The sequence below is a fragment of the Cryptomeria japonica genome, chromosome 7 (assembly GCF_030272615.1).
Source record: "Cryptomeria japonica chromosome 7, Sugi_1.0, whole genome shotgun sequence".
NCBI classification, from domain to species: Eukaryota; Viridiplantae; Streptophyta; class Pinopsida; order Cupressales; family Cupressaceae; genus Cryptomeria; species Cryptomeria japonica.
Genome location: NC_081411.1, coordinates 176299549 through 176315667, shown reverse-complemented (window position 1 = coordinate 176315667; position 16119 = coordinate 176299549).

Genomic DNA, 16119 nt, shown 5'->3' with positions numbered 1-16119 from the left:
ACAAAGTGTTGCTCACATTTGCACTCCCTGTTCATCACAAAGTGATGCTCATATTTTAGTACTCCCTATTCATCACAAAGTACTCTATCTTGGTACTCACTGTTCATCACAAAGTGCCTTGATCTATCCTAGTCTTCCTAGAGGACCTGCTTGAGTGTATCCTCTCAGCAGCATAGCCAATCGACAGCGTATGTTCATCACAGAACTACCGATTTGACCTAGAAGACACAAATTCACATTTTTGGACACAAACGCGCTTTCCTGACATAAACGTGCATTTACTACATTACCTAGCATGCATTAATGACAACAATAAATGCATCAAAGTACAAGGAGGTTTTGTGGTACTTACTGGCTCTCCTGCCTCTGCTGGCCTCTGGAATTGGCGAATGCGGTCGAATCTATGAACCATTGCCATCGTTGCTGACTGCTGCTACTCTATCTCGCTCTGCACTCTGATCTCTTGGATGTGTGGATGACAATGAGGATGTTTTCCCCTCGTTTCCCGAGTCAGTCTTCATTATCCCGTGACTCTGTCACTTTATCCAGTCAATCCATTCTAGCCTTTCTTTCTTATCGAGAGATTGTCTGCAATATTTTCAGACTTTTTCATCCAATCTCTCGAGGGGGCATATCATTCCCATTCTAGGGCAACTCTGTATCAGTTCATCTTATCTTCTTTGAAACAACGCGACAAGCTGCATTGTCTCAAAGAGGGGCAAAATGTAGACACCCAAAATTGTCATGTCTAATTAAATAAATATTTTATTTATTTAATTATCTAAGCCTAATTCTTCTATTAATTAAATAAATCTTTATTTATTTAATTAATTCATTTATCCTCTTCTAGCCTTATTTCTCATTTAAATAAATACATTTATTTATTTAAATTATCCTTTTCCTAAATTAAATAAATATTTTATTTATTTAATTATCCCACTTCTTCTATTTATTAAATAAATCTTTATTTATTTAATTAATTCATTATCTTTTTCTACACATGACACATGTCATTCATCTCTTAATTCCTACACTACCTACCCCTTTCATTATTTTACTATTCCTTCTACCTACCCTCTAATCCTAGCCGACCTCCTTTTACACCTCTCAATCTTATCCCTCCATTTCATATTGTGTCTTCTATTTAAGGAGTTGCTTCCTTCATTATCAAACCCTAATGACCTAATCGACAATTTGGAGGACTTGACTACATTACGATCCTACTTGCAACCACATTCCGTTCTTTGTTGAGCTCTTGTGCACATAAAACCTGAGAGCAAATATATCAAGCAAGATCAATGGAGATAGGAAGAATGGAGATCAAAACCCTATTGGACATGTGATGGTATAATCTTTGTGATTTCATGTGATTTGCATTGTCTTAGGTAATCTTCATATGTTATGGTGGATCTTTGCTGATTGTTAGGCTAGGGTTTTGTGGTTGAATTCATTTAGCCTTTCAATATTGTTATTATTGTTATCCATTTTCACCATAAACACTTACTTGTAAAGCTTGATCTTGTCATCTTTCCCATTTGGCATCCTCGACATATAGCATTCTCAGGTTTCTCAAGACTCGGTAGACCTCTTACTTGGTATTTCTTTCTTATTTTGATCAGATTATCAAAATTTACATGACAAAACCTTTTATGCCATAACCAGGTATCATCTATCTTTGCATATAGACACTTATTCTGAGTTGAGTCAGGATGAAATGTGTTACCTTTTGTTTGTGTCCCGGTAGCAGCTAACTTTCCATGCTTGTCATGAACTTTGACAATTCCATTATGAAATTCTATTCGGTAACCTGTGTTGTTTAGCTGTGCTACACTCAACAAATTGTATTTCAAACCTTCAACCCAATCAACATCATTGCATTTTACATTGTCAATAAGTGTTATAGATCCTTTACCTCTTACCGAAAATGGTGCATCATTACCAAATCTTACACAGCCTCCATCATAGTCTTCTAATATAACAAACTTGTGTTTATCACCTATCATGTAATGTGAACATCCACTATCTATGATCCAAGAATCATTTTTACTTATATGAGATAGTAGGGATTTTTCTTCATACCTTTCTTCATCTGATCCATCTTTAATAGCCACATAAACAACTTCCTCTGTATCAATTTCATCTGATTTATCATCATTAGATTCCTCATCAGCTATTAGGCATGTCTTCTTATCTCTTCTTCTGAAATCTCGGTGTCCTTTGTAATGATTATCTTTCTATTTATCATCTCGGTAATCTCTCTTTTCACTAGATTCTTTGTCAAGATAGTTTGAGGCCATATGTCCTATCTTATCACAATTGAAACATTTCAAAGGTAGTTTTCCTTTATACTTATCTTTGCCTCTCGGTAACCTTCTGGCTAATAGTGCTTCAAACTCTTCTTGTTTCCTGATTTCCTCATACAACTTGTGTACTTTTTCCATATTCTTGTGAAATCTCTCACTTGCTCCACTGTGATCTCCTTCAATGTACTTACTCATTCTATCATTGTAATCATCAGATTCATCAAGATGAAAAGAACTGAAAGCAGATTCTATATTATTTACCGATGGCCCACTATTATCAAAATTACTTAACTCAATAGCATGTAGCTTACCAATAGTAGCATCTAAAGAAACTAGCATATTAGGTACGGACCTCAATTCATTGATTGCAGAGACTCGGATTGCATAAGCTGGTAGAAGGGTTCTTAACAACTTACTTGTTATATCCTTTTCTTCAATAGTTCCACCCGCTCCTTTGATTTGATTGGCAATCTCTTTTAGCCTTGTACTATACTGGGTTATGTTCTCACCTTCATTCATCCTCATAGATTCCAATTGTCCTCTTAGACTATCCACTTTATCTCTTTGAACATATTCATCTCCACCATACATAAATATGAGCTTATCCCATATTGCCTTTGCATCATTGCAGCCTTCTAGATCATTAAACTCTGAGTTGGTCAATGCAGATGTTATTTCAATCATTGCTTGGATATGTTCTTGCTTTGCCTTTATCTATTCCATTGTCAATGGATAGGTGCTCAGTGTAATGAAATCATTCTCTAGATAATATACAACATATTCTCCAACTCCTGATAGGTGCAGCTTCATTCTTTTCTGCCATGTAGAGAAACTTGACTTATTCAGCTTCGGTGCATCCCTTTTATACATCTTTGGATCTTTGCCTCAAGTACCTTTAAAATTTTTCTTCTGGAGTTCAAAGCTCTAATACCAATTGATAGTTCTGATACTAAATGATTAGTACAGATGCCAAGCTAAAAAGATGACAGGGGGGAGGTGAATCATACAACTTATTCATCCATAAAAACAACAGATTCAACCTCGGTAACCTTATCAAAAAAACTGTAAAGCATGCAAACTCATAAACAGATAAGATCACAAAACATATACCACCAGATTTAACGTGGAAACCCAAATAGGGAGAAACCACTGTGGGATTTCAGACCCACTAAGAAATATACTCTTCTAGAGTATGCTTGGTTAAAAGAAAATATTGTTAAAGATTACAAACACATTGTTAGATGTGACCCGGTTAAGGGATTTCCTTCAAATCTGTTAGGATCTTCACTTTGTTAGAAGTGACCTTGTCAAAGGATTTCAAACACTCAATCAGAATGTCACCTTGCTAGAGGACTTACAAATAAGACTGTTAAGTCCACTCGGTTAAGAGATTTTCTTTTACTTCACAAAATAAGAGTAATAAAAATCTATCTCTAACTTCACATCTAAAATGCTGAAGTAGATTCTTATTTGCTCAATACAATCTATTCATAGGACTTATCTTGTCCCTTTGCAGGGCTCTATACTTTGTTTCTCAAACAGGTCTTCAAGCTTTTGTGCTTGGTAATCACTATGTAGCAACCTTGTGCTTACATTTGCCCGCATGCATTGTTTATCAACAGTTCCTTATTTATAAACAATTTGCCAACCGCTTAATCTCCTTGATCACATTTCCCATGATTAATCATAGCCATTAGATCTTCAAACTTAACTAAGTTCAATGTATCCTTCGATCTGAAAACATTTTACCCCACCTTGGAACTTGCATACATTTCTTGGAACTTGTGCTAGGGTATTGCGGTTCAATCTGAGTTGTAGATCTTCTTTGCCGATTTTCCTTTGCCATAGATTCTTTAACAAACTTGATGCACGACATATCAATCATTTAATTAGTTCCAGCTCATCAGCTTCCTTCATTAAATAATACTTTATTCATTCAATGCATTCTGTTATTACTCGGTTGCAACTCAGTAAATACTAAACTTTACTCAGTAGACATTCCACCTTCATTAACCGATAGCGATAACCTTAGGGTTTACCAACTAGGTTCCTTGCTCGGTAACATAGTATAGTAATAACCTTACAATCAATAACATATGTAAGATATAAAAACAATCTAAAACATCATGATCTCATCATTGTCTAATTCGGTAATAGTTGCCCATTGAATAACTTATTTCTCCCTTTATTCATCATATTCTTTCTGTGTCTTTTACCGACTTCTTTATACTCATCAAAACATACTTCTTAAGATATGGCAACATCATACTGAATTAGAAAAACAATTTCTTGACATCAATGACAAAATAATGATATTAAGACAGTAAATATCCTTAATCAGTTATATCCATAATCATCAACAACCTTCTCAATATCCTTATTGAAATGCCAACAATCTCTCGTTGTCTGTTGTAATGCCAACAATTCGATTAGAGTTTCAATAAAAAATTGAACAAAAACATCTTCGTATTGAACTCTGAGAACCGCACATGCAGTAATGAAAGCACTGATATGATCTTCTGCAAAAACCTTTCCATCTCCTGAAAATTTAGGAAGATGCTTCCTTGAAACCGTTGGTAAGTCATGTAATTGATTTCCCAAAGCCAAAAGACTTATGGTTGCACACCATGGGACTGGTGGAGAATTTTTTTGCATGATTGGTTGTACAAAGTTAATAACAAGAGGAGGAAGCAAGGTTAAAGCTCGAAAATATGGGGAATATATACTTGGTTTCTTTTGCGAAGGTCTACTAGTAGACTTAACTTTTTTTTTAATGAGTTGTGAAAGGTGTGGAAAAGTTGATCTTGTCTAGTTCAACAAAATCAGGATCAATGATACCCTTACTTCTATCACCTCTAGTGTATCTTTTTCTTGTCAACGTGCTTATTGATTATTTTGCTCCTATTGATCTTGCACGTGTTGAATATTTTGCCTATTGTGCCTTGGAATTACAACAATTCTTTCAATGATGATCAAATCTTGTCCAGGATGTACCCTCCTAAGAAGCTCACCAAATTTTACTTCTTCAACCAACACTTGATGTACTTATTGATATTCTTGATCACTTTTATGAACTTTTCATGTGAGCCTATTGAATTTTGATATCATGTCTTCTTGTTCGACTTGAACCTAATAAAGATTTGGCTACAAGATAGGTGGATTATGACGAGTCGAGACCATAACTAGTCACAAAACCTAATATCTTATCTTCTGGGTTGTCTTTGAACTTGATGTTGATTAGGTTGAACAACTAGATTTATTGATAGGAATACAAGAGGAAATATTTCAACTTCTCTTTCAAACACCACCACTGGATTTCTAGCTTGTCTTTGTTCTTCTTCAATAATTAAGTTCACTCTCTCGCATTCAACTTGATTTCTTCTATTTCTCCAGGCTAAAGTATCCAACTGAGAAATTATATTTTCTTGCTTGGATTGAACCCAATCAAGATTCAGTTGCAACACAGGAAGCACATTTTCATGTGGAAGAACCATCTTTCTTCATGGTGGGCAAAAGGAAAGAAAATATTAAGGCGATCGGCTTCTTGTTTCAGTCCCTAGCAGAGTCACCAAAAATATGTTGGTAAACAGATTTGTCACTTCAAAATATTCTACTGTGTGCCCAATGGACGAGTAAAAAAAGGTTCCCCACAAAAGGGCACCGGGGGTCAGGAACCCCCAAATGTTTAAGTTTGGAACCCAAAGGCAACCCCTAAAAAAGAAAATACCAAGCAAAGTGTGCAATCTTGGGTTTAGTGGTGGCAGACCAAACAAAAAGAAACGTAAGTCTCCAGGATTTCTGAGAAGACTACAAATGCCACTGCAAGTTAAGAATATGGACCATAGGCAAGTGTGGCACTAGCCAGAGATAGCCCATTTTGGGTTTGTAACTGATGAGAGGCGTCTAAGGATACCACATCCAATCTTTCCACCAAGGTCTAATACACTGAATGCCAAGCTTATGTAACATGTGTAAGGGCAAGGCCGACACTAGGAGGTCATATGTCTATCGATCTGGTCAAGATAGACAAAACTGGACCTAGAGGTCATCCCATGACTGAATACTCATAGAGAAAATGGAAAACAAGTCCTTAGGTGTTCGAATGTCATGTTTGTGAAAATATGGAACACTAACACCCTAGATTTTAGCCAGCAGGAACCCTTGTACATGAAAGAGAGGTGACCACCAGAGGTTGTGTTGATTCATGAAAATCCCATCACGATAACCATCACCAGACCACCAAAGCCAAGGCTTAATAGCTTCCCAAGCTTGCCAGATACTTTTAACAACAAAAGTACCCTGGATTTGAACTAGGTCTTTCATAATGAGAAGGGTTTGAAAACCAATCGCCTTCCAGGCCAACATATTGGTAGGAAAACCAGAAGAAATACAATGCCGAAGAAGGATTTTCCAAGCCTCGTCACCAGATAAGGCTCTGATGATCCATTTACCACATAAATCAAGACCTTGCTTTTGGGTAGAAAGAAGTTTGAGCCCTGTGGACTCCTTGGGAAGACAACAATATTCCCAAGCGACTCTGTGAAAACCTTGATGGTCAGAACCAGAGGCCTAAAGAAAAGCCCGCAAAAGTCTTTCCAACTTCATGTATGAGGCCTTGGAAGGAGCCCAACATGAAGAGTAGTAGACATGAGTGGCAGCCAAAACCTTCGAGCAAATTTGAAATTTGCTAGCAAGAGAGAGAGGCTTGGATATCCAGTAGGCTAATTTCTTCTCATTCCTAGCTATAACAACATTTCAAAGATCCACAGGTGAAGCTTGAGAGGCAAAAGGAATGCCCAGAAAGTGAAAGATTTCACCGTGATGAAGCCATTTCCAGCCATATTGAAGAATCCAAGGCAAGGCAGGAAGGAAAGACTGCCTCTAACATTGCATCTTGTGCTATTGAATGGTAGAGTCAGAAGCCAAGCAAAAAGTGTCAAGACATTGAAGAGCAGCCTGAACATTTTTCTCTTCCTCAATGAGGGTGAGAAAAGATTCATCCGCAAAATGGCCATTGACAAGTTGAGAAGGTGACTCAGGCAGGGAAATTCCATGAACACAACCAGCAGAAATGGTATTAGCAAGCAAATACCCAAAACCCTCCCCTGCAAGAACGTATAAGGTAGGAGCTAGAGGACAGCCCTGGCGAATAGATCTGAAAAGGCCAAAAGCCTCAGATTGATGGGCATTGATGGTGATGTAGGTCGAGGCATCTCTAAGTAACATCTGGATAGATTGAATGAACCTGGGGCTGAAGCCAAAAGCTTTGAGCATAGCCAAAATAAATAGCCACTCAATGCGATCATATGCCTTAGTGAAGTCAATCTTAAGAAATAGTGCCTGTTGCTTGGAGCGTCGAGCCCATTCCATCCCTTCCCAAACAATAATAATATTATTGAGAATAAACCTATACTTGATAGATCCAGTTTTCTCTACTCGAATAATCAAATTCAAGAGATGATGAATCTTGAGAGCCAAGGCTTTGTCAATGATCTTGTACGAGACATTGAGCAAGGTAATAGGCCTCCAATTGCAAATGTCCTCTGGATCCCCAGCCTTAGGGATAAAATTAATGTTGCCTTTGTTAATAATCTTTCCCAGGGACTAGAAATTAAAAGCTTCAAGGTAGACCTTATGAAGGTCGGGACCAACACAAGGCCAAAAGGCTTTGTGAAACTGGTAAGGGAAGCCATCACACCCTGGGGCTTTATCCTCTGCCATAGATAAAACAACGTCCTTTAGGTCATCAATAGTCAAAAATTGATCGCAAAAGGTCTGTTGAGCCTCTGAAAGCCTTTTGGGTACAACAACTAAGCAATCTTGCAAAGCTTGCAAAGCTTGCTCTCTGGCTGGAGAATTTCCCAGTCCTGTGAACACCTTCTCATAATGTCAGACAAAAGCTTGAAGAATATTAGGAAGCTCGGTGAGAACAACATGACACTCTTTGATTTTCTTAATCCCCACAAAGGTATGACGAGCGCGCAAAGCCATAAAAAATTCTTTGGAGGTTTTGTTGCCCACCTTAAGCCAATGCAATCTGGCTTTGATTTGAACTCCTCTGGCAGAGTAATTATCTGCAACTTGTTTCTAGTGGCGGAGCAGGGTTAACCAAAGTTGCAAGTTAGAATCGAAAGGATTTGAAGCCAGAGATTTTGTGGCAGCATAGAGATCTTTGGTGATCACGCCATACGAGTGCCTACAGTACATGGTAAGTTGTCTTCCATAAATGTGTAGAAACCTCACAAAGCGGGTAATGGCAGCATTCCACCACACAATCCAACCAGTGTGATGATGTGGCCTGGGTTCCAATTTCCAAACCCTTCAAATGTGGGCCATCATGGCCTGATGATGTAGGAGAGAGGTGTTGACGTAGAACCACGTCTTGGAAAGATGCGTCCTAGCTGACTGCCATTCAATGCTAAACTTTATGGGGAAGTGATCGAACAACGTCACATCAATGAGTGGAGAGGTGGAAAAATCTTGATCTTCATAAAAAGAAAAAAAAGATTGCATTGTTATGTTATCATGGCACGATCAAGCCTTTTAAAAATTCTATCAGAGCTAGCTCTAAAATTAGACCAAGTGTGCTAGACCCCACCTAGGCGACAACGGTTGGCATTGGGATCGAAAAGACCCAATTTATTATGCATATAGTACTAGGCTTCTCTCTCACCAACTGTCCATTGAAAAGACAAAATCCCATCCTTATCTGACGCCACCTCAACCATATTGAAATCTCCACACATGACCCAAGTTGCAGGTGCCAGAACATCCACAATCCAACACCATAAGAGAGATATTTTGACCGCATCATTGGGAGCATAAACATTAACTATCCCAATGGAATGATTGTCGATTGATAGCAAAACCCATACAACTCTTTGCATGGGGTTAGAACCATGAGAAATAACTGCAGAAAGCCAATGAGGGGAAATGAGAGTAGCAACTTCACCTCGACCAACCTCATGCTGGGAAGAAAAACCCAGGCTATCCAGCCAAATAACACGGCATGCAGTAGTAAGCATGAAACCAACAATTTTAACTTCCTAGAGGTAGAGAACATCTAGGCCAGAAATACGTTGACGAACATCTCTAACATAATACTTTCTGGTGAGGTCTATGAGACCTCAAACATTCCATGAGATGTAATTCATGAAAAATATTACATATCATCCTCGTCCCCAAGAGAGGAGAGGCTTTTGCGCAAAAAATCTGAATTGAAACCAGGAAGAGAGTCCCCACTGAAAATAACTCTTCGCTTCTCAGAACCACCATCTGTAATCTCAGCACGTCCAGAAGGGCTGCGAGAGTAGCATAGAGATTGTGGAGCAGAAATCGTGGACACAGCCTGGGGAGTGCAAACCCAAAGGGGTCGAGAGGCACCCTCAGACGAATCCTTCCCCCATTGGCTAGGGTTTGAAACCGAAGCAGACGACGTAGAGACCACCTGGGCAAACGACCATTTTGTGGCACTCGAGATTTTAAAATCAGTTGATTCTAACATATTGTAATATTTGACTTAATAGCGGAATTCATCTACCCTAAGTGCCTAAAATGGAGGGGATTTTTATCTCATGATTTCTTCTCACACAAGAAGAATTAATGGCAAGTACGGGCAACATCTATCTAGTATGCCAAAATCTTCAAGAATCCAAGAAAGAGCCTCTAGAACAATGGAGAGTTCTTCGTCTTCTTTCCTAGTTATGGACATTAATTATTTGGTGGACAATTATTCCAATTTCGTCATTTCTTTCAAGGTAGTATGCATTTAATGCGGTTGGCACTATTTTTTTGGGGGATAGCGAATTATTAGTCCTTGCCTAATGTTTTCACTTGCACTCTTTCCTATTATTTTGTGTAGATTATAGGTAAATTTTTGTCCTTTTTCTATAGTTTCTAACTTCTAGATTTCATAAATAGTATTTTTACTACTTTTTTGCTTTTTTCCTGATTGGCTCATTATATTTTTCCTAGTGGTTTTTTTTGTTGTAATTATGCAAAAATAGAAAAAAAATGTTCACGCGTTCTCTTCTTAATACTTACGCAACACACCAGTTCATCATTTATGATGTAACATTTAAAACTCACGCAATATTCATGCGAGTTTATTTTGATGGGATTTTTTTAAGCTGGTATTAAGATATGTGTGTTCCTTCTCTCTTTCTATAGTTTTCTTACACCCGTTTGTGGTGGTGTTCAAGAATTTTCTTACTATTAAGGATGCTTATAGAGTTTTCTTTTTGTTAAATGAATTTTACAATCAACCATTCATTGATGCAAAATCGACATTTCAGTGTTTGGAAAAATTTGAGACTTATCTTTGTGCCTATGCCACTTAATGAATCTTGATTAAGAAAGAACTTCTCAGAGAAGTCCTTAATGTGTCATACTTTTCTAAGCAACAAAAGAAAATGTAGAAGAAAACTAATTGAGTGGTAAGTTTTTCTATACATCTATAGGATTCCAACCTACTTTCAAGAAATGATTTAGCCATATGCTATTGTACTTAGATTTCTTATTAGTGCTTCTATATTATTATGTTTCTCAGAAAAGATGGATTGTGGTTTTATTGCTTTCCATGTTAGAGATTGTCAGTGTATATTTTCTTCTATTCAGTGCTAATAATTTAACTTCTAATTTGTATATTGATTTTCCTCTTGATTATGTGGCATTCCCACATTTTAAGCAAAGTTGTTGAAGCAGGAGGGTTGCTAACTGCTATTGCCAAAGATGTTGATCCGGTAGTTCTCTTTATGAAATTTAATTAACCCTTTTCATTTGATGATTGGTAATTTGCATGCATCCAAAACCCATGTTTTGGAATTTCATTATCATATTATATGCTACAAATTTTTTGTTTTATATCTATTTAAAATAGTTCCATACAGTCAAAAGTCCCAGTTTTAGTTTAGAAAATTAGAAGAGCAATTAGGATTATACCTGTATACGGGAAAAGCGGTTCAATGAAACTCAATATGTGAAAATATTTCAAAGGACTTGTCCACACACCCATGGGACTCTTGGTGTAAGTTATGGAGTCATGAGGAATTACTTAGCTTCCCAAGGTGGGTTCCATGGTGCTCTATCTCACAAGGTCCCTCAAGCCAATGCCTTTGCTCTCAGATCACTGAGCAAAGTGACTTAGGGATGACGAATGCAAGAACGAGGGATGCTTTAGATTAATTTTAACATGAATGCATCCTATTTATGCATGATTATATCAAATGAGTTAAACTAGATTATAAGATGACAAGATTAGTAACAATACTATCCTAACATGATATACTAGTTATATGATTTAAGCTAATGATAATAGAAATGATCTAAAAATGCCTATTATATTAATTCCTATTACAAAGAGAGGCTAGATGTATGCTAAAATTGAGTATAAGTGTGATGCTAAAAACTTGGAGATATGAAAATGGAGGAATGAGGGCTCTATTTATAGGGAAAATAGGGCAATGGATGGTCAAGATTGGAGGATTTAATCAAGGGCTAGGATTGAAAGTTATCAATCCATGTTTACAATTTCCACCAATGAAATGGTGACAATTGTCAACATAAGACTGCATGAGAGGAGAGGTAAGAAGCATTAAATGCTTGAGAATACCTCATGGTTACCTTAGAAGGTAAGGGTTAAGGTTAAGTTAGGGTTATCCAATGGATAAAGATTTTACCCAAGGGGTAAACTCTTGTGCAAAGGTTAAAGGGATAACCATGGTCAACGTAATGAATGCTTGATGAGACCCCTAGGTTAGATGAGGGTTAATTTAGGCAAAAATTCTCTAACCATACCACTAAGGGTTAGTTAACCATTAATGGTTTGAAGACTTTGGGGACAAATTCGTAAGAGTCCTTCCAAATTTGAGGTAATTCAAAAGTTAGATTATTGAGGGCATAAAGGATTTAATGCCTTTGGAAGACTTTACTCCAAATTTGAGAAGTGACCTCCTCAAATTTAGGGAAAGGGGATAATTGATGGGTTTAGGCTAATTGATTAGGATTAGATAGGTTCTAGAAGAATTTAGGAAGAGGGTTAGGATGCAAGTGGGTGAGGGATAATAGGATTTAATTAAAATAAATTGCTTTATTTCAATTTGGTTGCAAATTGGGGATTTAAATAAATTAGATTTATTTAATTGGGGTGAACTATTTAATTAAATGTAAATTTAATTAAAAAGTAGAGAGAAGGGATTTAATAAAATAAAATGATTTATTCAATTAAATGATATAACTTGAATTTAAGTGAATTTAAATAATAAAATTGAATCATTTATTTAATTACATAGAAGAATGTGGATGATTTAATTAAATTAGATTTAACTAAATAGAGGAATTAGAATAAAATGAACATTAAATATTCATATAGGAATACGGTCATTTTTATGCCTCTACATTTTGCCCCTCTTTGAAGTGACATGTGTGCACATGTTGATTCAAAGAAAAATGATGTACCGTCATGATTTGGTTATGATCAATGTAATGTCATGTCGATATGTTCATGTCGTGCCCCAGATTTGGTAAATGATGTTGATAATGCCACCTCGGGAGATGAATCAAAAATTTGAAAATTTTGGTTTGATTTGGTAAAGTTCATGGCATTTTAAAATTTTGTTTATGTTGAATGCGATAAGTTGATTCATTTCCTGATAATGATGTTTGTCAGGGTTAGAAATGAGACCACGAGAAAGTTACGTGTTCGTCCCCACAACCCTAATTTTTATCTACCCTATAAAAAGGTAAAAAGTGATTTATTTTGTCTCATTTGTGCTTGTTGACTTTGGAGAAAGTGACACTTGGAGAAAAAGACAAAATGCTGATTCCTTTTGCCTCTCATCGATTCGAGTGCGTTCAGAGGTATCGGAGGCCCACCACGTATGGACCACTAGTAAGTCATCCTTTTTGACCCCTTTTTTATTTTTATTTTGTCATTTTTAAGCATATTTTTGAATTTTTTCATACAGATTTAACGGTTTAGTGCATCGGGTAAATACTGTAGCGCATACGATAAGAAGTTTACCGTTGGGGTTTGATGAACTAGGGTAGTCTCCGAGTAGGTAAGGATAGCGCAAGGGTAAGTTAGGGTAGCACATTGAAATAGTTTAGTGCATCAGGGGCATAAGGTAGCGCGTAGGGAGAAAATGGGTAGCGCGTAGTGCATAGGGTTAGTAGGGGCTCGCATGAGTACTGTAGGATAGCGCATAGGTATGACCTAGCGCATAGGGTTAGCTTCACAACGCAGAGCCAAAGTAGGATAGCGCATAGCCTAGAAGTAGCGCAAAGGGAATTTTAGGTGGCGCTTTGATGGGCTGAATAGTGCATAGCTAGCAGCTTAGCACGTAGATAAAACTGTTTAGTGCGTGGGCAGAAAAATTTAGGGAAAGTAGAATTTTGGTGAGATTTATGAGATGAAGAAAGATATGTAGGTGTTTGCCAATTTTGTCGGGATGGGTGTGATAGGTAGGTTGTGTGTCTGTTGTCATTGTTTTGATAATTTGTCCAATATGAGTTCCAATATGGTTTGTTTGACAGATACTTGATTTGATTTGCAATGTTTCAAGTTGATGATGATCTGATGTTGATTTGATATGGATGTGTGATATGAACTTGATTTGATATGCATTGTTTCAAGTTGATATGAATGTGAGACTTGAGTTGTTTTTCAAGTTGATATGGCTATGGAACTTGAGTTGTTTTACAAGTTGATATGGTTGTGGAACTTGAGTTGTTTTACAAGTTGATATGATTGTGGAACTTGAGTTGTGTTACGAGTTGATATGAATGTGAAACTTGAGTTGTGTTACAAGTTGATATTGATCTGATGTGGATATGGATTTGATATGATGTGGAACTTGATTAGATTTTCAATGTTTCAAGTTGATATGAATTTGATTTTGATATGAATCGATATGATGAGAAAATTGATATTGGACATGTTTTGTTTATGACAGGAGTGACTTGGGGTTGTTCAATCACGAGAGCGATTTTTGAGACCGCGGTCGTTGATACCACGATTAACATAGGCAGATAGGGATATTATTGAGAGTTGTGGCCTATCCTCTTTGTTAGAGATGTCTCGGTATATCATTAACTAGGGTTTATTGATAGTGTTGGTCGAGAGGTGGCATAGTGACACCAACACCTTCCATTTGGTGACAGGTGAGATCACAGTGACCCCTGAGGATTGCTACCAGATTCTGCGGATTCACGTAGTAGGTGCACTTTTACCATATGAGCAAACTGAGGAGGGCAGGACAGAGGCTCTTCGCCGGATATTATAGGATGATACAGTTTGCGGATATGAGATCCCTTGGCAGGAGTTCATTGATTTGGATTATGCCCCTCTACCATCAGTGTTGGCAGGATTCATAGCTGGTTTCTTATGTCCCAACCGTAGCTCGAAGGGACTAGCAGTAGGATGGGGGTTGGTTTTGGAGGACATGGTGATAGAGGGTCACCGATTCGCATGGGGGTCTGCTATGTTGGCCCACTTATACATGGATCTGCATCAAGTGGTTTACTTGGGATATAACAATCTATCAACTAGGGTTACACTGCTATAGATATGGGCATGGGAGCATATTCCTGTAGCCAAGCCACTTGCAGATAGAGATAGGTCTATTGGGTGCACTTATGCATATGGTTATAGAGGGATGGTTGTCCAATGTAAGTTGGGAAAACTAGAGCATTGGAGGCGAGTGTTGGATGCTATTGATACGGTCATCTAGCTACTGTATATGGATTGTGAGGTATGGTTAGAGGATGGGATGGAGATTCCCTATGTCTACATGTCCCGATTTCTGATAGGGCGGATGCCCTTTGTGATTGAGAGAGTCATGTACAACCAAGTGTTGCGGCAGTATGGACAATAATAGGGGTTTCCATAGGGAGCATGTTTGTATGCTCGACGAAGGCAGGATGTACCAGAGTGGGGGCCTACTATTGATAGCATGGCGGCGGTTGAGGAGTTCTTTCATCTAGCTAGCCAAATATGGGACTATGCCTATGGGGTAGTGGATGCAGGGATGACCAATGAGTTCACCACACTGTTTGCGGCACATGCGGTGGCTAGGATATCAGATCCATGGGATATGATTCCCGCTTTTGATGATGATGAGGATGAGAAGCCCTAGAGGCTAGGGAGACAGGGAGAGGATGGAGAGGAGTTGGATGAGGGAGGTGGGGATAATGGAGGTGATGATGGTGGAGATGGAGGAGGAGGAGGCTGAGGTCAGGGAGGTGATAGAGGGAGAGGAGATCGAGGGAGGAGAGGAGACAGAGGTGGAGATCAGGGGAGGAGAGGAGATAGGGGTGGGAATGGTGGCGAAAGAGGGATTCGGGTGGAGAGAGCAGTGCGGCGAGTTGTGGTGGATAGAGGGAGGGGAGGTTTATCTATTGGAGCTGGGGTGAGGAGAGGGTAAGAGAGGTGATAGCAATGGTGGGATGGACAGATGAGTTTAGACCACCGACCTAGAGGAGGAGGTTAGATGTTTTACCCCCACCAGCACCGAGGATAGGGGGAGGGATAGGGAGTACCACTTCACAGGTACCCATCCAGATGTAGATTCTAACACACCACAAGGACGCATAGATTAGGTCTCTATAGTTATCAGTGCAACATCTGCAAACACAGTTACTGACACATCAATGACAAATTACTCTACTGACTACTGAGCAGGATACAGTTTTGGAGCGGTTGGGTTGAGCTAAGGCTCGAGTAGAGACTTTGGAGAGAGTGACGATGTGTGGCTCGATGAGAGACACCCTAAGAGAGTTGGCTTTGAGATCCAAGGAGGTGGAGTAATACTAGAGGCAT